The sequence below is a fragment of the Dama dama genome, chromosome 3 (genome assembly GCF_033118175.1).
Source record: "Dama dama isolate Ldn47 chromosome 3, ASM3311817v1, whole genome shotgun sequence".
In the NCBI taxonomy this organism is placed as follows: domain Eukaryota; kingdom Metazoa; phylum Chordata; class Mammalia; order Artiodactyla; family Cervidae; genus Dama; species Dama dama.
In genome coordinates, this window is record NC_083683.1 from 31739832 (window position 1) to 31763234 (window position 23403).

General features: G+C 36.7%; 1 pseudogene; it reads left to right on the forward strand.

The window, feature by feature from the left end:
• Positions 1–240: 240 nt before the first annotated feature.
• LOC133049302 (U6 spliceosomal RNA) lies at positions 241–339 on the forward strand (annotated as a pseudogene).
• Positions 340–23403: the final 23064 nt, after the last annotated feature.

The following is a 23403-nucleotide window of genomic DNA, read 5'->3' on the forward strand; positions in this document are numbered from 1 at the left end:
TATTGGGTTTACCTGCAGTTGGAAAGGGATGCACTGGTATTTGATATCTGATAAATAAAATGTCTCTGGTCTTTGGCTAGAGATATTTTAGAAATACGGCTATCATAGTAATAATAATAATTGAGAAATTAGATAGCTGTTGGTAAGCAACATTGGTACTTTGAAAAGAAAAAAAATGACAGACTTGTGATAATCAAACATCAAGTCCAATAATTCAAATAAAAATTTAAGAGAGTCAGTGCTTGCTTCGGCCATACATGCAATAAAATTGGAAAAAGAAGAATATCATGGCCCCTGAACAAGGATGACATGCAAATTCATAAAGCATTCCATATTCAAATAAAAATGTGAGCTGGAGGCTTCCTTAACATTTGATAAACAGTTATTGTTTCTAATGGGCAGACAGATAATGTTAAGAGACTGGAATAGAAGTTTATTTCAAGTATAGATAAACATAGAAGAAGGTTGAATGCTCATCTTTGCAAATCTCTTTCATGAAGCCTGGATCACATTTATGCAAGGATCCGGAGGCTTGAAATGGGAACATTAGGTCGAGGAAACAGAATACCAGGAGGGCCCAAGTCCCCCTGAGATTGCTCAATCTAGAAAAGTAGCTCTATATTTTACCCTCTTGCTAAAGGATTAAATATAGCCCCGTGCTTCAGAGCTATACATAACTCTCAGATAAAGCAGGGCCTTTCCCAGTCAATGTCTTCTTCACAGCGGGCTCCTATAACCCCCACATGCCTAACAAATCAATTATAAGCTAACCAACTGGAGAAGTGCTAGGCCTGCTAAGAGAGGAAAGGTTACAGACAGAGGAGCTGCCATAAGTGCCTAGCATTTAGCAACAGGGACTGGGAGGTTACGCCTGGGAGTAGATCCTGTGCAAGCTGAATCAAGGGGGCAGAATATAAAAGTGAAAAAGAAAGAGTTTGTCCATAAGGAAACTCATGACACAAATTTAAATCTTGACTTAGGCCCCTATAACCAATTTGATTATGTTTCTGAGATGTGTCTTCAGCACTTTGAAATAAATAGCCCATACAAAGTATAGAAGGTGCTAGACCTGCCATAACAGATTGCAGAGAAAAACAGCCATGCATGATGTGGGAATTGTAGAATGAATCTGTTACGAAGGACAATAAACTACACTGACTGTCTCTCATCAGGAGGTCCGTGATCTGTCATTTGAAGATAAAAAGGAACACATTGTGAGTGGGCAACAGCCCTGATAAAATGTTCAGCCATGTCTCTTCTTTTTTAAACTAGAGTTATTGTTAGAAGATGCTGTTATAGGACCGAAATCCCTAGCAACAGTGAGGATGATTGATCTCAATTGCAGAGGCCAAGGGTAAGCAAGGTGACTATAGACACCATAATGGGACAACAAGGTTGAAATGGTAGCCTGTGGAGCATGACCATGCACGACTATATATAAAGATGCATGTGGAGATAACTAAACAAATAAGGTGGTTTAGGGCAAGAGACATAGGCAGCAAACAAGTATATATATATATATATAACACACAACATATTTTATGTATCCTCTTTATTATTTTATACTTAAATTCAGTCAACTAGTGTTAGTATCTTTCTGTTTGCACTTGCTTATTAGTGATTTATCTATTACTCCTTGGTTTCAAAGTATCTTATTTTAAGTTGATGCTAGGTTGTTACAAATGAAGAGTCTTAGACAATTATACTGCTTTGTGGAAACCTAATATAACAGTTATGAAATTATGAAATTTATGCCTATATAATCCTTATACCCAAAAACTGTATTTTACATGTTTAAGACTCTAAAAAACTGATCTCAAAAGTAAATGTACATCCTTAATGAATTTGATAATAAATAATCAAGTGGAGAAAAGGAGGAAGGAAGACAGGAACTTCTTTCTAAGCTTACAAAACATTTGAGAAAGAAATATAAAACAAACCAAAAAAATTAGAGGAAGAAGTTAATATAGTTAAAATATAAAATTAATACATAGAAAATATAAGAAAAAAACTTTTAATATCTAAGGGAGTTCTTTATTAAGAACAACTAGATTATCGCTGTCCAGTAGAGCTATTGATGATAGAAATATTCTATATCTCCACTCTCTAAAAGAGTAATTACATGTGACACTTGAAATGTGATGAGTGGAACTGAGGAAATAGATTTTCAATTTTATTTAATTTTAATTAATATAAATTTAAAGGACATGTGACCAGTTGTTAATAATACTAGGCAGCACAATCTTAGATGAATAATTTTTCACAAGGATAATTCAAGGAAAAAGATAAAATTTTTAAGTATCTTATGAATTAAAAAATGTATAACCAAATTCAATGTACAAATAATAGACTTTGTTTGGAAAAAATATATTTGATAAAGAATAGAGATGAAGGATAATGTCTATAGTATACAAAGAACCTTTACAAGTTGGCAAAAGGGGATAAATAACCATACAGGAAAAAAAGTAGATATGAAGGAACAATTCATAAATAAATAATAAATAGGCCAACTTTGACAGTCAAAGTTCTAAGGTGGCCTCTGTAATCCCTAGCATCCATTCCCTTGCGGAAATGTGTCTTTTTTCTAACCAACAGAATATGGCAATGGTAAGATGGTTAACACTGAGTTAATGAAATAGAAGATTGTTCTCGCTGAATCAGACCTAACCTTGAAGCAGTAGAGACAAACTCTCTTCATTGCTGCTTCTGAAGAAAAATGGTGTCATGAGGAAGCTGTGTGGCATGCAGGATTTTAGTTCAGTGACCAGGGATCAAACCCATGTTCCCTGCAGGGGAAGCGCACAGTCTCAACCACTGGACTGTCAGGAAAGTCCCTTGAGGAAATGAATTCTACCGACAACGTGAGGATTCTTGAAAACGGACCCTTCCTTAATCAAGCCTCCAGATGAGAGAGCAGCCTAGCCAACACCTAGATCAGCCTTACTGAGAGTCTAAGCCGAGAATCTGTCTGGGCCATGCCTGAACTTTTGACTTACAGAGTCGATGAGTATTGTTTTCAGCTGCAAAACTCGTGGTAATTTGTTATGCTGCAGTAGAAAACTGATACATGAACACAAAAAGATGCTGAAAATAAGTAGTGAGAAAAATGAAAATTAAAGAAATTATGAATTATTTCTATTGTGATGGTTTCATGACTGGAAACTCTTTGAAATTCCTTCCAAAGGGGAAGTCCAATTCCCCATGATATAAACTAGCCTTAGTGACTGACTTCTAATGAGTATAATGAGTTAGAAGTGATGCTAAATGACTCTCCTGGAGTGCAGAGATTTCTTCCCTGGAATGCTTGCCCTTGGAACTGAGCCACCATACTACGGGGAAGCCAAAGAACTCTTGGAAAAGCCACATGTATATATTCTGGCCACTAAGCCCAACTGAAATCTCAGCCAACAGCCATCATCAACTTGCCAGATTGTGAGTGAGGACGGCTTTGGATGATTCCAGTGCACAACCTTTAAACAAGCCCAACTGAAGCTGAATGAGACAAAGAACAAATTCTATCAAGTCAGCCCACACTGCGTATTCTTCAGCAGACGCTGTCAGTATTTTAAACCACTAATTTGGGGTGGTTTGTTACACAGCAAAAAAATAATAGGACATTTTGCACTCATCTGATAGGTGAAAGTTTAAAAGAACAATAACACCCAAGGCCTGAAGGGATGTTGGGAAAAAGCTAAAACAGGTGTTAGGCACCTGGTTTTCCCAAACAAGTATAAACATCTCAAAATTGACCCTGCCTGGCCAAAACTAGAAAACATACCCCTCCATTGACAAGGTTGCAACAGTGAATTAGATCCCTCTCTTGGAGCATTTATAGATGGTGTTTATATGCAGCAAGCTGCTCAAGCCCTGGCAGGGATCTCTATGGGAATAACGATAGAGGATCTGTGCCTTCTCCTCTTGTTGAACTCTAGAAGTTTTCTGAAGTGTTCCTGTGTGATATTGTCCTGTGTAGAAAATGTCCTAAAGTCTAGAGTCTGACTGCTGGGGCCGCCCCCCCCAATATGATAGCTAGTGACAATAAAAGCTTGCACAATATTTGCTCAAATATTGCTGGCAGTTGTTTAAAGCAGAAGTTCAACAGTAAGTAGAAAACAGGAAAATGTAAATTGAAAACAAATACAAACACAGTGAAAAACAAAAATTAAAATACTTTTAATATCTATTGATAAAAGATAGTTGATAACATTATTGTATATCAAGCACATGGAAAATAAGAACTCCCATATATAAACATCTGTATATATATTAATTATAAATCATATGTATATATATATATATATAATTCACTCTTTTGGCGAAAATGAGAAATGTGAAGGAATCTGTACTAGGTGATTCATATGAAGAGGTTAGGTTCAGAGAAAAAGAAAATCAAAGTTGATTATTTCTTGATAAATAAAGAGATGGGAATTGATGTGTGTCAAACTAAGTAGGCATCATTTATTTTAGCAGGCCAGTTTATTACCTCAAGAATATAAGTCACACCATGGACTATTTCAGCTTCTCCTTAGACATTTCATTATTCAACAGCTCCAAATGGACATAGTCACATTTTGTTCATTCTATTTTTTCTATTTCTGACAAAAACTTTTCATTTTTGATGTTCAAACCAATTGTTAGAATAAAAAGCTGAATAATTGCATATTTTCTTTAAGTCCAAGAGTCTGCATTATTCTATAACTGATGCTATTTCAGAAAAGCAATGTCACAATCAAACAATTGTCTGGTTACTGCAGTTCCAAGCCCCCCTGGGAAGCTGCTGGAAAGACAGAGGAATACATATAATAAGAAACTTTGCATCTTCCTTTGCATTAAAAGTGCAAGTAGAGTAAGTAAGTCTGGTAAATAGCATAAAGGGAAAGAACAAACAATGGGAGAGCTGGGTGATTGAGAACAAGGCTCTGAATCACAGCTACAGAATTCCCAACTCTCCTTCCACTCTTTATTAGCTCTGTAAATTCGGGCCATTCTTTGTAAAGTATAGGTAATAATAGTACCTATTTCCTAGTGTTGTAATGAGGTTTAAATGCGTTAATACCTTTAAAGTTCTTAGAAATGAATTCGGCATGTTGTAAGAGTTCAGTGGATGTCAGCTGATATTATAATTATCGTTCTTGACAGCTGAGCAGTCTAGTTCCAGAAGCGGCAAATAACTAGCTCCTGTTATTTTCTAAATGGCTAAGGTGCTTTATTCCTCCAATGATGACACTGTAGCAAATGCTGTAGACGCCCCACCCTCATCCCCTGGCCCTCCCCGCTTCTATGCACTCTGCACCCTCCTGTGACTTGACTTCAAATGAAGTTGAAGAACTAGAGAACTAACATTCCTACCCTAAGAGCAGCTGTCAATCAATGGCTGGACAGGAGTTGGTGTCTAAATACCTTGGGCCCCCTTGCCTCTAAGAGAAGTAAATTTTGAGACACAAGATTTACACCTTGACTAGAGTTCCTATGCTTTAAGGTGGAGTCACGGAGGATTATTGGCCATCATCCTTTCACTGTCTCTTGATCCCCTGCCCTCCCAGGAGTGCAGTTTAATCCTTATTTCAGGAGTTAACTGAGACAGACTTCTAGTTCCGAAACACAGTAACTTACACTGGATTTTCAAGTATGGAAAATATATTCGGAAATCCCTCGAACTGATAAATAGCATTACCTTTCCCTTATGAGGTGCTATAAAATAGAACTGAAAAAATAATTAAATGACTAATGGTTAAGAGCTGACAATCCAGTGTCAGTCTGCTACAACTCTTGCTCCACCTTGGCAATGTCACTTAATCTCTCAGAAACTGAATGTCTTCATCTGTAAAATATTAAAATATTACCAACCATATGGGCTTCCCCAGTGGCTCAGCGGTAAATAACCTGCATGCAATGCAGGAGGGGCCACCAGAGATGGGTTTGATTCCTGAGTCAGGAAGATTCCCTGGAGAAGGGCATGGCTACCCACTCCAGTATTCTTGCCCGGAGAATCTCATGGACAGAGGAGCCTGGCGAGCTACAGTCCCTAGGGTTGCAAAAAGTTGGACACGACTGACTGAAATGACTTAGCATGCATGTGCACAAACCATAGAGGGTTGCTATGAAGAACTAATATGCAAAGTACTTAGAATGTGATCCTTGTTATTATTATTAAAACTGAGTTGATAGTCAGAAGCTAGATTGCCATATACAAAGTAAAATACTGATCTAAGTCTCTCTCTCTCTCTCCCTCTCAATCTAATGTCTTCAGTATAGCCTACTCCCTGACCTCTCTGCTCACCCCAAACCCACTCCTGGTGCCGCGGTCTGTCCCACAATTTTTTGCCCCACTTGCAAGAAAAAGCAATTTTGGCTCAAATATTGCCCCACAAACTCCTTCATAATCATTGTCCTAATCTCCAAACTCAACACTAAAATGTGATTATAAATTGGGCTTGATGTAATTGTTTTTTTTTTACTACTATTATATCAAGAAAAACTCTCATATCTTCATTGCTATATCATATCCATGGGTTGAAAGGAAAATTTCAGGACAAGTAGCATCAGGGAGGAGAAGGCAATGGCACCCCACTCCAGTACTCTTGCCTGGAAAATCCCATGGATGGAGGAGCCTGGCAGGCTTCAGTCCATGGGGTCACACAGAGTCGGACACGACTGAAGTGACTTAGCAGCAGCAGCATCAGGGAGGGCTCTCTGGGTAGCTCAGCTGGTAAAGAATCCGCTGCAATGCAGGAGACCCCAGTTTGATTCCTGGGTCAGGAAGTTCCCCCAAAGAAGGGATAGGTTCCCCACTCCAGTATTCTTGGGCTTCCCTAGTGGCTCAGATGGTAAAGAATTCACCTGTGGTGTGAGAGAACTGGTTTGATCCCTGGATTGGGAAGATCTTCTGGAGAAGGGCATGGCAACCCACTCCAGTATTCTTGCCTAGAGAATCCCCATAGACAGAGGAGCCTGGTGGGCTACAGTCCATGGGGTTGAAAAGAGTCTGACACAACTGGGCAACTAAGAACTGCACAACATCAGGGAAGGAACACCATTATTCTTCTCTATCCCAGTGTCCTAAAAAGCAGAAATAGGATTGAATCATCCAGTGATGGTGTGACTGAAGACAGGAACATTGAGACAAGTTTTGAAAGACAAACTAATCTGGAATAAGGTGGGAGTGAACTAAAACGTTCCAGTGTAAAAGAACACCACGTGCTAAGGTCCCAAAACCTACCCTCATCTCCCACTAACACACTAGCGTTATGGAAATTGACATTCAGGTGAGCTGAATCCCCATAGACTTTCCAAGATCCGCCCCTCCTCCATCTGTAAAGGGGAAAAAAGCAAACGTAAGAATATTGGTTGTCTTTGTCAGACCATAATGCCTAAAACCCATACATTTGCTCAGAAAACAACTGCAAGTAGCATTTAAACAAGTGTCTGAAGATGGTAGTGTTCCCGTCCTGAATACTTATCTTCACCAGCTTAGAAACTTGCTCCAAAGGTTACCTTTTGTTGGACATATCAGGTAGAATTCAGCATTCCCAATATTTGGTGGATTGTAATCTCTCCTATGTTCTCTGACCCTCTGTTATAAAGAAAATGAAAGAGGAGGAGGAAAGTGGAAGAAGAACAGGGGGAAGGAAAAGGAGAAAAGGAGGAAGGGAATAAACAGCCCCTGGTGTTTTCCCCATTTTTACCCCCTTATCTTCTTCTCTCAGGCATGTTTTTCTCTTATTTACTTCCTTCATTAATTCCCACCCAAATCCTTTCTGTTGTGCTCTCTAGAACACTCACTTCATTTTTAACTACCTCCTCTGAAATCTCAAAATTTATGCAGAATTTTTCTCTACATCCAACATCAACTAAGTCATAGCGTTCGAGTTTTATATCGCCTGGCCTATTTGTGCTTTCGAGTTTTATATCGCCTGGCCTATTTGTGCTTTCCAGCTGGTGACTCAGCTGGTAAAGAATCTGCCTGCAATGTGGGTTCGATCCCTGGGTTAGGAAGATCCCCTGGAGAAAGGAAAGTCTACCCTCTCCAGTATTCTGGCCTGGAAAATTCCATGGACTATCTAGCCCATGGGGTCGCAAAGAATCAGACAATGAGCAACTTTCACTTCACTTCCTTTGTGCTTTCACTCTCTGGAAATAATGTCTGCACATTAGAATTAGCAGAGATACTTTAATAATTGCAGGTGCTTGAGCCTTACTTCCAGAGATGAGAATTTAATTGGTGTGGGGTGTGTTCCTTTCATAATGTTTATGGGAAATGTCCCAAGTGATTCATGTGCAATAAGAGCTAAAAACCACTGCAGACTGAGTTATTCCAGAGCAAAGTTTTTATCTTAACATGTAATGTGATTTTATCTTTAATATATAAACACAGGTACATATTATCTGTGTTTTCTAATTCTTATGCATGATATGATCTCAATAAATGCTCACTGAATTTAAAAAAAAATAAAAGGAAAATTGGTTGGGCTTGGACATTCTGGCAGTTGTGAAGTGGTATCTCACTATGGTTTGGATTTGCGTTTCCCTGACGACTAGTGATGGTGGGCATCTTTTCATGTGCCTGTTAGTCATCTGTATGCTCTTTTGGAAAAATGCCTATTGAGGTGCTTTGCCCATTTTTAATTGTCTTTTTTTTCAAATATGAGTTGTATGGGTTTTTTATACATTTTGGGTATTAACCCCTTATCAGACATACCATTTTCAAATATCCCCTTCCATTCAGTAGGTGGCCTTTTTGTTTTGTTGATGTCCTCCTTTGCTATGCATAACATGAAACCATAAAACTCCTAGAAGAAAACATAGGCAAATCACTCTTTGACATAAAGCATAGCAATATTTTCTTGGATTGGTCTCTCAAGGCCAAAGAAATAAAAGCAAAAATAAACAAATGGGACAGAATTAAACTTAAAAGCTTTTGTATGTATAAATATACATATACATACATATATATAAACATATATATATACATATATATAATGGGGTGTTACTATTTATATTTACTATATATTGTATAATATATTTTATATATGTGATGGAATATTAGTCATAAAAAAGAATGAAATATTGCCATTTGCAAAAACATAGATGGACCTTGAGAATATTATGCTTAGTGAAATAAATCAGACAAAGACAAATGCTATATATCATTTGTGTGGGATTTTTAAAATAATATAAATGAATGCATATACAAAACAGAAACAGACTCACAGACATAGGAAAGAAATCTGTATTTGCCATGGAATGTAGTTGCAAGGGGAAGAGGGAATGAGTAGGGACAAATTGGGAGTGTGGAGTTAGCAAATAGAAACTACTATAAAAGGTAAGCAACAAGCATTTACTGTATAGCACAGGGGATCATGTCCAACATCTGATAATATCCTGTAATAACCTATAATGGAATAATCTGCAAAAAGTGCTGAATCCGTATGCTGCATACCTGAAACCAACACAGTGTTGAAATCAACTATTCTTCCATTTAAAAAACTTGCAAGTTTGAATAAAAATTTTTGTTTATTTTTGCCCTTGTTTCTCTTGCCTAAGGAGACAGATCCAAAAAAATATTGCTAAGACCTGTGTCAGAGAGTATAATACTTGTCTTCTTCTAGGAGATTTATGGTTTCAGGTCTGACATTTAGAACTCATAAACTCCCGTTTTGAGTTTATTTTGTATATGGTGTGAGAAAATTTTCTAATTTTCTTCTTTTACATATGGAATCTAAGTAATAAAACAAATGAATGACGTTACAAAATAGAAACAGACTCAGATGCAGAGAACACACTAGTGGTTGCCAATAGGAAGAAAGGGGAGTAAGGGCAAGATAGGGGAAGAGGACTAAGAAGTACAAACTACTAGGTATAAAACAGCAAAGATACAAAGATACAATGCTCAGCACAGGAATTATAGCCAGTATTTCATAATAACTTTATATGCAATATAATAATCTGCATATATCAAATATATATGCAAAGTTACATAATTTTGCAAATATCAAAGCATAGTGACTTGATGTTTTTATAAAAATGTCAAAGCACTATGTTGTATACCCAAATCTGATATAATACTATAAATCAACGAACCTTCAATTAAAAAAATTGGATTGAAAAAAATCTCCAAATTGGTAACCACCACAAATTCTATATATAAAACTATGAACATAAATTCCAAATAATGAGGGCCTATTGTACATCTTCATAGTCATTAAGTAACTTTCTAACCAAATTATTTTACCGTAAATTAAATATTTTTCTCATTTGAACTTGAGAAAACATCCAGTGTCAGTGCAGACAAGTTATATTAACTTAAAATTGAGACTAAGCGCTAGGTCACAATCGTCTGTCCAGCTGGTGTCTCCTGCAGTTGCTCTTCTGGAGACTGAGTAGCCTCTGGAAGCTGACTGCTTATGCCAGTCTTTGCTGTATTGGTATTTGTGTTCAAATCTTAACCCGCCTTTCCTCAATATCACAGCCATCCATTTTCACCTACAGTCCCTCTATCCTAGCTGAGAAATGGTCTGTCTTCATCATGCATTTTTTCAAATTTCTGTCTTCTGCCTTGATTTCTTCCCTTCCTCTCCTAAATTCCAGACTTTTACAATAAGATTTCCTTTCTTCAATAAGGACCTTATCTCAAGCAATGGATATCCAAAACCCTAGTTGTTTTCTGATTTGGGAGGCAATGGAGTCACAGGAGAGAGAGCAGGGTGGGCTATGTATATTATAAAACTTATATTCCATCAAAGTTATTTAGGGATTGTGTACAGAATCTTAATTTATTAATCTGTTTTGCTAGCTATTAAAACTGGTCCCATCACTTCATGGGAAATAGGTGGGGAAACAGTGGAAACAGTGGCTGACTTTATTTTGGGGGGCCCCACAATCACTGCAGATGGTGACTGCAGCCATGAAATTAAAAGACACTTACTCCTTGGAAGGAAAGTTATGACCAACCTAGACAGCATATTAAAAAGCAGAGTCATTACTTTGCCAACAAAGATCCGTCTAGTCAAGGTTTTTCCAGTGGTCATGTATGGATGTGAGAGTTGGACTGTGAGGAAAGCTGAGTGCCAAAAAATTGATGCTTTTGAACTGTGGTGTTGGAGAAGACTCTTGAGAGTCCCTTGGACTGCAAGGAGATCCAACCAGTCCATCCTAAAGGAGATCAGTCCTGGGTGTTCATTGGAAGGACTGATGTTGAAACTGAAACTCCAATACTTTGGCCACCTCATGCAAAGAGTTGACTCATTGGAAAAGACCCTGATGCTGGGAGGGATTGGGGGCAGGAGGAGAAGGGGACGACAGAGGATGAGATGGCTGGATGGCATCACCAACTCGATGGACATGAGTTTGGGTAAACTCCAGGTGTTTGTGATGGACAGGGAGGCCTGGCGTGCTGCAATTCCTGGGGTCGCGAAGAGTCGGACACAACTGAGCGACTGAACTGAACTGAACTGAAAACTGATCAAGGTCAGAAGCCATGTCTCAAACACTTTGGATATGTACACCTTAGCATGTTGCCTGATATGTTAGAAGATTTTAATATATGTTGGCTCTGTTGGTGGCTGAATAAATTTATGAGATGACAAAATGGGATGACACAGAGTAATGCATGTTAGTTGGGCAGTATTTGAAACTTGATCACAGACCTAGGGTGGACCACATAACTTCATGTTCAGAGGAAATTCCATTTACAGCAGACTAGAGCTGTTTTACCCAAAAGGGAAAGATAATGACCTCTCCTATGCCAATAAACACACACAACTTAAAAAAAAAAAAAAAAAAAGCCCACTGAGAATAAATTTTGATTTAAAAAGAGAGGAAAATAAGGTATTAGTTGAAATAGGTTATAATAAGGCAGTTTGTTAAGGGCTTAATTATCCACACCACCAGAGGAGGGTATGATGTTATGGAGGAGGAAGAAATCATAAAACTTAGCAGCAGGGGTTCATCTTCTTAAGTATTAAATAGGTAATTAATCTTAACTGCAAGAGGCAATTAAGCCTCACTCAGTGAAGTGAGGAGTTTTAGGCTCAGAGTCAAAGCAAAAATTCAAGCCAAAGCAGGAATGGAAAAAGCAGGAGAGCAAAATAAATGATACCTGTGACTACTTTTCTTTTGAAAAATATATTAATCTTTATGTTGTTTCTGTATTAATCTGTATCACTTGGGAAAAAATTAAGTTGTGCTTGAGATAAAATTTTATTTTATTTAGAAAAGAACTCTGAATTTCCTCCTATTTTGGTAAGAGTTTTTTTCCTGCAGTGCTATAGGCATACTACTGTATGTGCCAAAAGTGCACCTTTGAACATTCTACATGTTCTAGAAATGTACTGACAATAAATTTGTACAAATGCAAGTTGGGAGAAACATGATTAGTAGGATCCTTTATGCATACTTTAAAAAGTATGTAAATTCTAAAAATAAATGTTTTTGTTAAAATAATAAAGCAATAATTTCACCCTACATAAAATATTAAGCAAATAAATTTAGAAACATTTAACTAATATTGTCATTTTGGAGTAAGGATAGAATATACTGTGTTAATTTGCTAGGGTCACCATTATAAAATGCAGCACCATCTAAATCTATTTAAACCATAGACTGATTGGTTTAAACATCAAAAATGTTATTCAATATTTTCTCAAGGGTTTGGAGGCTGGAAGTCCAAGATCCAAGTGTCATCAGGACTGGCTTGCAGTTCTCCATTTTCTTGCTGGAATCTCAAGGGCTTCAACTGTACACACAGGCCCCCAGTGCTTCTCCATAATCCTAATCTCTCCTTCTTAGAATGATACCAGTTAGGTTAGATTAGGACCCATTTTAACAGCCATATTTTAATGTAAGTACATTTTTAAAGCCCTATCTCTAAATCCAGTCACATTTTGAGGTACTGAGATGTTGGGGTTTTAAAATAAACTCTTGCAGAACACAATTCCGTTCACAATATGTACATCCAGATTTTAAAAAGCATAAAGAGAACAGCATCAAAATTCCAGTTGTACTTTCTAGCTTCATGATTTGAAGTCGTCTATTTAAATCCAGCAAATAGCATTGGATTCTTAAGCACAGGTGACCAGATAAAAGTATTAATGTGGCTATTCTCCCTGATTTCCATGAGCCCCAGAGTAGAATCCTGTACTTGGATTTCAACTCCCTTCTCACTACAACACAACTAGCCTCCTATTACCCCGGTGTGTTTGTCTTTGCAAGACCAGTTACTGCATTTCCTGTCTGTAAGATGAGAGCTGTAGAGTGCCTACTTCATAGGTAGTGATGATTAAGCAATTTAATACAATAAAAGCTCATAAAAAATGCCTTTTCCCCCAAGAGAAAGCTCTACCTATAAAAGATTGGAATTAACTACAGAGATCAAATTGCCAATATCCTCTGGATCATCAAAAAAGCAAAAGAGTTTGAGAAAAACATCTATTTCTGCTTTATTGACTATGCCAAAGCCTTTGACTATGCGAATCACAACAAACTGTGGAAAATTCTTCAAGAGATGGGAATACCAGACCTCCTTACCTGCCTCTTGAGAAATCTGTATGCAGGTCAGGAAGCAACAGTTAGAACTGGACATGGAACAGAAGACTGGTTCCAAATAGGGAAAGGAGTATGTCAAGGCTGTATATTGTTACCCTGCTTATTTAACTTACATGCAGAGTACATCATGAGAAATGCTGGGCTGGATGAAGCACAAGCTGGAATCAAGATTGCCTTGAAAAATATCAATAACCTCAGATATGCAGTTGACACCACCCTTATGGCAAAAAGTGAAGAACTAAAAAGCCTCTTGATGAAGGTGAAAGAGGAGAGTGAAAATGTTGGCTTAAAGCTCAACATTCAGAAAACTAAGATCATGCATCTGTTCCCATCACTTCATGGCAAATAGATGGAGAAACAGTGGAAACAGTGTTAGACTTTATTTTTCTGGACTACAAAATCACTTCAGATGGTGACTGCAGCCATGAAATTAAAAGATGCTTGCTCCTTGGAAGGAAATTATGACCAATCTACACAACATATTAAAAAGCAGAGATGTTACTTTGCCAACAAAGGTCCATCTAGTCAAGGCTATGGTTTTTCTGGTAGTCATGTATGGATGTGAGAGTTGGCCTATAAAGAAAGCTGAACGCTGAAGAATTATAGCTTTTGAACTGTGGTGTTGGAGAAGACTCTGGAGAGTCCCTTGGACTGCAGGGAGATCCAACCAGTCCATCCTAAAGTAGATCAGTTCTGCGTGTTCCTTGGAAGGACTGATTTTGAAGCTGAAACTCCAATACTTTGGCCACCTGATGCAAAGAGCTGACTCATTGGAAAAGACCCTGATACTGGGAAAGATTGACGGTGGGAGGAGATGTGGACAACAGAGGATGAAATGGCTGGATGGCATCACCGACTCAATGGGCATGAGTTTGAGTAGGCTCCAGGAGTTAGTGATGGAAAGTTAGTGATGCAGCCTGGCGTGCTGCAGTCCATGGGATCGCAAAGAGTCGGACACGACTGAGCAACTGACCTGAACTGACTATGGCTACTAAACACCAGAGATAATATGTACAAAGTGCATGTGCCAGAGCTTGGTGCATAAAGTTAAATTAGAAAATAATTGCTTTCATTAGTACTAGTGTTTACTACAAGTGCATGTTTACAACTACTGCTACTATTATAGTCATTATTTTAATTACTGCTATAACTGTTAACATCCACTGTTATTAACATTTATGCTTAAACTACCGATGTTTCTAAAAGTCTAAAATTCAAGTTGGAAAAATGTTACTGCCCTGATTTAAACATTTTAGTGACAGCCAGTTGCTTTTAGGACAAAGCACAAACTCTTCTATGGCTCATAATTTTCTGAAGACTCTAACTTCTATGAGACTCATCTCTAGCCACTTCTTACCCACCACAGTGTAGCCACACAAGTAATATTTCAGTTCCTTCTGCAACAGCAAAGGGCCTGCCTGGAGTGAAAGAAGCACTCTTCTGGGCACAAGGACTATAGCTGTGGGGAGAATAATCAAGATATTTGCACTCAAGAAGTGTATATTCAAGGAGAGGATTGTGGAGTCAGATAATAAGCAAGTAAACATATGAGCCAGTGAAACATACTTTGAAGAAAGCCAAACACAAGTCCATGAGAGAGGCTGAATTGTGGCCAGTTTGGGATGAATCAACTAGGGAAGATTTTGCTGAGAAATTGACATTGAAGGTGAGATATGTATGAGGAAAAGAAGCACAGTGAACTCTCCAGGCAGCGGAAGGACCACATGTAAACGCTCTGAGGTGGAAATGCACTTTGTGAGTTCATGAAACTGACAGAAACATGCAGTGACTGGGGCCCAGTGTGCACAGCTGAGGAAATCACGAGGTGAGGTCTAATGGTCGGGAGCAGCCAGATCCTTCAGGAGCTCATCTGTGAGAGGAGATTGGCTTTTGTTATTTTTAAATTAATTTTTATTGGAGTATGGTTGCCTTACAATACTGTGTTCATTTCTACTGTAAAGCAAAATGAATAAGCCATACATACATACATACATACATATATATATATATATATATATATATATATGTATATATATATTGCTGTGGGGGGGAAATATATATATATACACAAACACACAGCCCTCCCCTCTTTTGGACTTCCTGCCCCTTCAGTCACAATACTGCATTAGGTAGCGTTCCCTGTGCGGTACAGTGTGTTCTCATTAGTTATCTGTTTTATACATAGTATCAATAATGTATATGCACCAATCACAACAGAGGAATGGATAAAGAAGATGTGGTACATATATATGATGGAATATTGCTCAGTTACAAAAGGGAATGAAATTGGGTCATTTGTAGAGATGTGGATGGACCTAAAGAGTGTTATACAGAGTGAAGTAATTCTGAAAAAGGAATATTGTATATTAACATATATATGTGAAATCTAGAAAAATGGTAGAGATTGGTTTTTATTATAAGGGCAGTGGAAGCCATTAGAAAAACTCAGGCCTAATAAGACATTATCAATTTTACATTTTCATAAGACAACTTCCATTACTTTGTTTAGAATTGATTGGGAATATACAGTCAAGGAGACTGATTAGAGGGCAATAGTGATAGTCCATAGCTTCCCAGGTGGCCCAGTGGTAAAGAATCTGCCCACAATGCAGGAGATGCAGATTCGATCCATGGGTCAGGTAGATCCCCTAGAGAAGGAAATGGCAACCCACTCCAGTGTTCTTGCCTGGAGAATTCCGTGGACAGAGGAGCCTGGCAGACTACGGTCCACAAGGTCAAAGAGTCAGACACAACTGAGTAACTAAGCAACAGAAACAATAATAGTTCAGGTGAGGAGTGATGATTCTTGGCTTTGAGCAACTAGCTGAATGATGCAGAAGACTGGATGAGAAAGTTTTAGAAGGTAGCATTGAGACCTGTGTTCCATATTATGGCAAATACTGTTATTCTCTTGCATCCGTTCTTTCCTTCATCCTTACTAGCAGAGCTAGTTGATTTTTAACTGAACATGTGGCTACCTAGAAAGGAAAACAGTCAAAGTTGTGAACAATGGAACATAGAAGGGGTTTGTGTAACATCACAAAGCATGCTGAAAGTCAAGCCAATTTCTTTTTCACAGTTTTTGTTCCTTCTGTCAGAAAGTGGACCAGGAGTAACCATCTTAGTCTGTTTACCGAGGATGGTAGAGCAGCATGGTACCAAAGAACATGGGTTACTGAGAATTAATCTTGAATATAGATGAGAGAAAAATTAATCTTTATGTTTTAAACCCACTGTATATCATTAAATATACAATTCTGGAACTCAGAGAAGTTGTCAGGGAAAGGTTTATGAATTTGGAACTCATTTGCTTAAAGATGCTATCTAAAGCTTAACACTGGCTAGGATCATTGAGGAAGAAGATTTAGCCAGAGGAATTATCCACAAACTGAGCCCTGGAGCACTAGAGTTAGGGAAGAGAAGGAAGTTTCATTAAAATAGGATAAGAAGGAGCAACCAACACGACTGTGTTGTCTTAAAAACTCAGAAAACAAGACTTCAAAGAAGGCAAGAGTGGTTAAATAATAGGTCAATCAATGAGGACAAAGAAAAAACCAGTGAATTTGCAGCAGCAAGTTGGGGACCTTGACAGGAACAATTTCACTCATGTTGCGTGGACAGAATCCCAAATCTAGTGGGCTGAAGAGAGAACAAAAGGGAAAAATAAAAAATATATGGTGATCACAGGATGCCCATCTGAGTTTTTTAGTGTGTTTTGTTTTTGTTTGTCTTTTGTTTGTTTATTTTACCCTAATAGAAAGTAGCAAAAAGAGACAAAAGTGGAGGCGGGTAAAAGAGGTGAGTCAAAGAAGAGGAATTTTGCCTTGTTTTGCTTTGTTTCATGGCAAATAATAAATCTATTTTTTCTTTTAAAACATCCCCAGCCGTGGTCATTCTTGTTGGCTTTTTCACATGTGTTCTCTGCCTAGAGTAAACAACTTTCATTCACAGTTTTCTCCTGGCTTTTCCACGCAGCCAAAATTAAATATGTCCCTTTTTTGTGCTCACAGTAAAATTCAGCCTAGAGAGAAAGAAGTCTCTTCTTTGAGAGGCAGATTTTTACAGTAGAAAAAGCAGAATCTATTAGTCAAATGAACCTTCTAAATCTGAGTTATTTAATACTGAAGTAGTTGCTTAACATTCTGTCTTAATTTTCTTATCACTAAACGAAATTATGCTTTTTAAAATTACTGAAAGTCTGCTATAAAACCTCAATGAGATAATATGTAAAAGGCTTTTCATAGAACAGTGGTTCTTTTCATTGTGAGCCTGTCTGGGTTCCTCTTTTCCTCTTGTCACTTCATTTCTACAGATCTTTTCTGTGCTTCAACCTATTTTTGTCCATTGCTAGATTGAGCTAGAATATCACTACTTTTTTCAGTAGTTTTAATTACAAGGAACAGAGACACATTCATGTCCCCTCAACCTGGACATATAATCAGTCTTAAACTACTAAAAGGTAAAATTATGAAACAATTGGGAAAATATAAACACCAACTGGATATTCAATGATTTTGAGGATTTACTTTTCATTTTGGTGAATAGTAACATGATAGAGAATTTTGAAAAAACATTATATTTTAAAACTAAAAAAAATTTATGTATTAAATTATATGATGAATGGAATTTGATTCCTGGAGGAATGTGGAAAGAAACTTTGTAGTGGTGCAAGGGAAGCAATATTGGCCACTGATTGATGAGTACTGAAGCTGGGTCCAGGGAGATCCTTAAACTATTCTTTATATTTTGTGTATGTTTGGCATTTTCCATAAAAATGTTACTTTTTTAAAATTTTCTATTAATACTTGGGTCACTTGACCGGTAGGGATTTCCTGTTAGCTTACCTTTGCATGAGCTCTAGCTGTTTACCCTGTTGGCTCAGCACTCTTTCCTTTCTACTGTATATCTGACCATTTTTCTAGGTCTGTCTTATTAACCAGCCCTGCTCCAGGCACGCCACTTGATTATCTCACTTACTTAAAGGAGAAGTTTATCTCCCAATCGCTTAAACCTAAATGGAATCCTGCCTTTGAATCCAAAGGCTCACTAATGCGTTCTATTAAACTATGGGCCATCTAAACAGGTGTCAACCCTTAGCATCCCACACTGGCAGAGACGTTAAAATGTTGGATGTAGACTATAATCTCCTTCAGACGAACAGGTTCTATGAGAAGAACAGAGCAGCAAAAATATTTTTATTTCCTCCATTGACTGAATCATGCAGTCATTACCTCTTTCATCTCATTAAAAAGCAGAAAGGACTAAAATCAAGTTCAGTTATGCATGACTTATTTGGAGTCCCTCTCCATGACTAGCTTTTACTTTTTATGTAAGATATGTGTATTGCTTGAAGGAAATAACATTTTGAAATAAAACTGAAGGCAGGAAAATTCTCTTAGAATTTAGATTGAAATCAATTGCTATGGAAAGTGAATGCATTGAATATTTCAGCAACTTTTTAGTGAAGCAATTTTGCATTTTAATTGCATATTTTCATCTTAATTTGGAGGAAGAGATAGATGTATAATCCATAAAAATCCCCTTTAAGTCATCAATGAAAATTTTCTCTAAATTAGAATTGTATATTTTAACTACTCTGCTCCCAAGTAAAGTTCATATATCAACCACTTCCATAGCCTTGTTAGAACAACCTGCTCTAGGCTTTTCACTCCATAACTCATTCAAATTTTGTATTGAGTGTAGAATTCAGGACAGAAAGTAAAAGTTAGTGAATTTCAATGGACTAATGTGTTTCTTTATTTTTTAAAATAAAATCAACATTGTAAACCAACTATACTCAAATGTAAATAAATTAAACGAAGACAGTTTTATATATAGAACAATCTTCAAGAAAACCACATAATGTTGCCATACTCCAATGTAGTTAGTTGGGTTAAAATGTAAGTTCTTACTTTCAGTCACCCCAAAGCTCTATTCTCTGGTTACATCAGTTCTCTCACATTTAATAATGGCCTAGAATTAGGTTTGCTCCAATGGGTGACTGGAAATATCAAACTTAAATGCTAATTCCCCTACGTGAAAGAGCCCTAGTCTTATGCCACTTATCTTTTTGTTTCAAAATGAATAAACTGTATTCAGTAGGAATCTGAGATTAAATTGTTTCATACTGCTAGAACATGTTCTTATTTTATACTGAATCTCCACATCCTCTTCTTTCTTTTATAGCACATCGTTTGGGAGGGAAAAATCAATGATGTAGTAGTTGCTCTCTGAAATTATGTGTCTTAGACACATGGATTGCTTGGGTCATTGCCTCTTTTCACTAGTGGAAAATATAATGAAAACTATATAATGGAAAGAACAATTCCGATGAGAGAAAGTTAAACTAGTGCAGAATTTTAAACTTGAAATGTGAGATATAGAATAAGTAATAAGTTGACATCTCGGTAAAATAATAATTTCCTCATACGAAATACACTGGATTAAAAAAGACTTTTAAAAAATCTTCCGTGATTAGAATCTTCTTTCTCTACATCAAAAGATTTATTTTAATCAAGTGAAGTTAACATCCCTAATGAATCTAATGCTAGGATACAGAAATTAAAAAGACCTAGTATGTCGAACTGGCAAGCAATCCTGGAAAGTGTAGCCCTGAGGAAGTGTCATTTAGGTTTTATTTATATGAGTAAATCCCTGAAGGAAACTGCGAAATGAGCAAACATACTAGTCAGAGTTTTAGTTAGAATATATATACATGGAAAAGGCAGGAATATTGACTATAAACTTGTTAAAGAGCAATATCTCAAAACAACTGAAAACTAGGACATGTTTAATGACATAAATACAAGAAGTGGCATGATATTCTTATCTCTTCCAAATGAAGGATATCATCCATTTCCAGCCTGAATTGAGAATTTTCTTCTATATTTCTCCACTCCTCAAAAAAACTTGAATTAATTCATAGTCATGTTATTATATGTAAAAGTGAATCAGGCTAAATTCAGAGAACTATGGGGAAATAAATGTCTGTTGTGGAAGCAATTCAGTGTGTGATACTTTGGTAAAGTAGCCCAAGGCAACACACACAATGTGTTAGCAAATTTTGGTATGAGAGATCTGTTATGAGTCTGTTTTGACAATTCACCACTCTGCCTCAAGCAGATGAGTGGCAGAAGGGAGACTGTCACCAGACCACAAATTATAATGGCCAAAGCATTTTGGGGTATGGAAAAAGAAGGAGGAAGAAAAGCCTAATAAGAATTTTACAGTGGAATGTCTTTACATATCCTTTCTATGAAGAGATGATAGCCTTGAGATAAATTACAGAGGACAACCTCAATAATGAAATACAGAAGAAATAAACCTCAACATAAGGGAATTGGATAAGAAGATGGACAGAAAGGCCCAAGCAGAGGTAAGGTCGATTCAAAATGCTATTCCTGGTCATTACAGAAGCACCGCTGAAAGTTAAACCCCGAAAGGAGGAAACTAGAATAGGAAAGTTGCTTTTTTACCCTAGTGGATTGTTAAGACAGAAATTAAAAATTAACATCAAAATCTTACAGTATGTCCTTGGTTAAATTCAGTATATATGCTTATTAACTGAATAATTAACAGTCCAGAATATGGCTGAAGCCATATTTGCTTCCTCAGATATTTACATATGATCTTTATAGGATGCTAAGGCAAGGAAACCCTTGGAATATTATTATGGAGAGATATCAGATATACGTATATCCTAAATGGCTATTTCTTTTTATTTGATCAGAGTGGGAAATGTTTTGTTGTTGCCTTAAATGTTGATAATATTAAAAAAGTTAAAATGAAAGCTAAATGGAAAGTGGGTAAGCTATTACTAATGTGATTATCCATGAATTAAATTCTATAAAAGTAAAAAAATTATGATGCAAAGTGAATGAAGATACAACGAACTGAGATGTCAGAGGAACTGACAGATCATACAAAGAGAAATTATTTCATATTAAAATAACTTAATACAGTCATTTTATTATTAATTGTTAATATTGATCCATTTTATTCCAATAATATAAATTGCACAGGATGGATTGGTTGGTTCTTCTTGGCATTTTAGCAGTAAAAGAAATATTACATTATCATCCTTGTCAGAGACACTTATGAAATTAGAGATGGAGTATGTTGCACAGTATACCTATTGAACAATTTCAAATAATTGAGTTTATGAACATGGGTACCATAGTTATACTAAATACAAAGAGAAACGTGAACTAAATAAGTGATGAATTATATATCTTATCTCAGAATCAAATTCATCATAGGATTTTATTTTAGATGGTGTTGCTCATGATAATGATGATGATCTTTCACAAACTTAAAAAAGATAATGTGTTTATTAGCCATACTCAGGAAAAGCTTTTGTAAACAAATGGAGTACAAAAATGATACTCTAATTCTATCATTTTTATTTTGCTGAAAAAAAAACTTTTGAATACCTAATCTTTCAAACGACAAAATGGGTAATTCAGGATCCTACTCAAAGATGAAATTTGTCAGTGAGTTACTTTCATGCATTTAACAAGGAGTCTATTTAATCAACAAATAATTTTTGAAAAATGTTTCAAAATTAATCAATTTTTTTCTCAGCAATCCTGAAATACTTCAGTATGTAAAGTTCTTTATAAGGAAGAAATCTAAGCAATGAGATCATTTGACAAAAAGTGTCTTCCACTTACATTTTGGATAAGTAATTTACAATGGCTTTGTTGCTTCTAGAGGGTGTCAACCTAATTTTCAGCAATTATTGTTATATATATATATATATATATATATATAATTAGAATGTGAGTAAAGGCTGTTTTGCTTTTTAAGTAAGAAACATGATTGGTGCCCTAAAAAGATATCCTGGTAAAAAGCCATTTTAACATAAGATGAAAAAGTAGAGCTATAAATAATTTCATGGAAGAAAATTCTTAATTTAAATATATCCATCAAAACTACAACAGCTTGCTGACAATTTAGTTTAGTTATACTTCATGATTAATGTGTGATTGTTCATTCAATAAATCTATACACATCACTCCTTCCATTTCATTACACTCATCAACATAAGTAACATTTTTATGTCATCTTGCAGCTATATATATTACTGAGAGAGTCAATTCCTAGGCAGGTTGATAAGAAGTCTAGGGGTCCCCAGGGAGAGAGGGGTCTGGAATTCTCAAGGAGGAAGAAAGGACAAACTTTTTTCCCCCTCTACATTCCTTAGGATTATATAACAATAATGTATCCTACCTGAGGACAGTCTCTGGAAAAAACCTTCTGGCTAATTCTGTTATTTCAAAATGTAAGTTATGGGAGTAGGTCTGGTGAGGTCTTTACAACCTCGAGACATTCTTTTCATTCACTGTAATAACTAATTTGAGAGTATATAATTCCAGTGCTAAGCCTAGCAAGGGGGGTACTCTTATACCCCCTTCTGATGTCTATGTCAGAAGCTTTCTCTATCTCCTTTATACTTTAATAAAACTTTATTACACAAAAGCTCTGAGGGATCCAGCCACGTCTCTGGCCCCGGGCTGAATTCTTCTCCTCCGGAGGCCAAGAACCCCGGTGTCTTTGCATGATTCAGCAACAACCTTTCATTACTACCTATAAATTTTAAAATTCAAAATTATTGATTTTTATTTCCAAAGTGCTTCTCCCCTTTTATAGAATCAAGATTTCCAATAAAACAACAGAATTCAGAGCTTTTTTGACTGGAGTGGACAACAAGTCTATCTCAGGAGAAGCAACAATTCCCAAGAGAACTGGGTTGATCATGGACTTTTGAGCTGACTTAGCTTCCTTGCTAAAAGCTGACTTTCCTCCCTTGCAGCAAAATTAAACTGAGTCAGGTCTGGCAAATCTTCCAGCATTACCCAC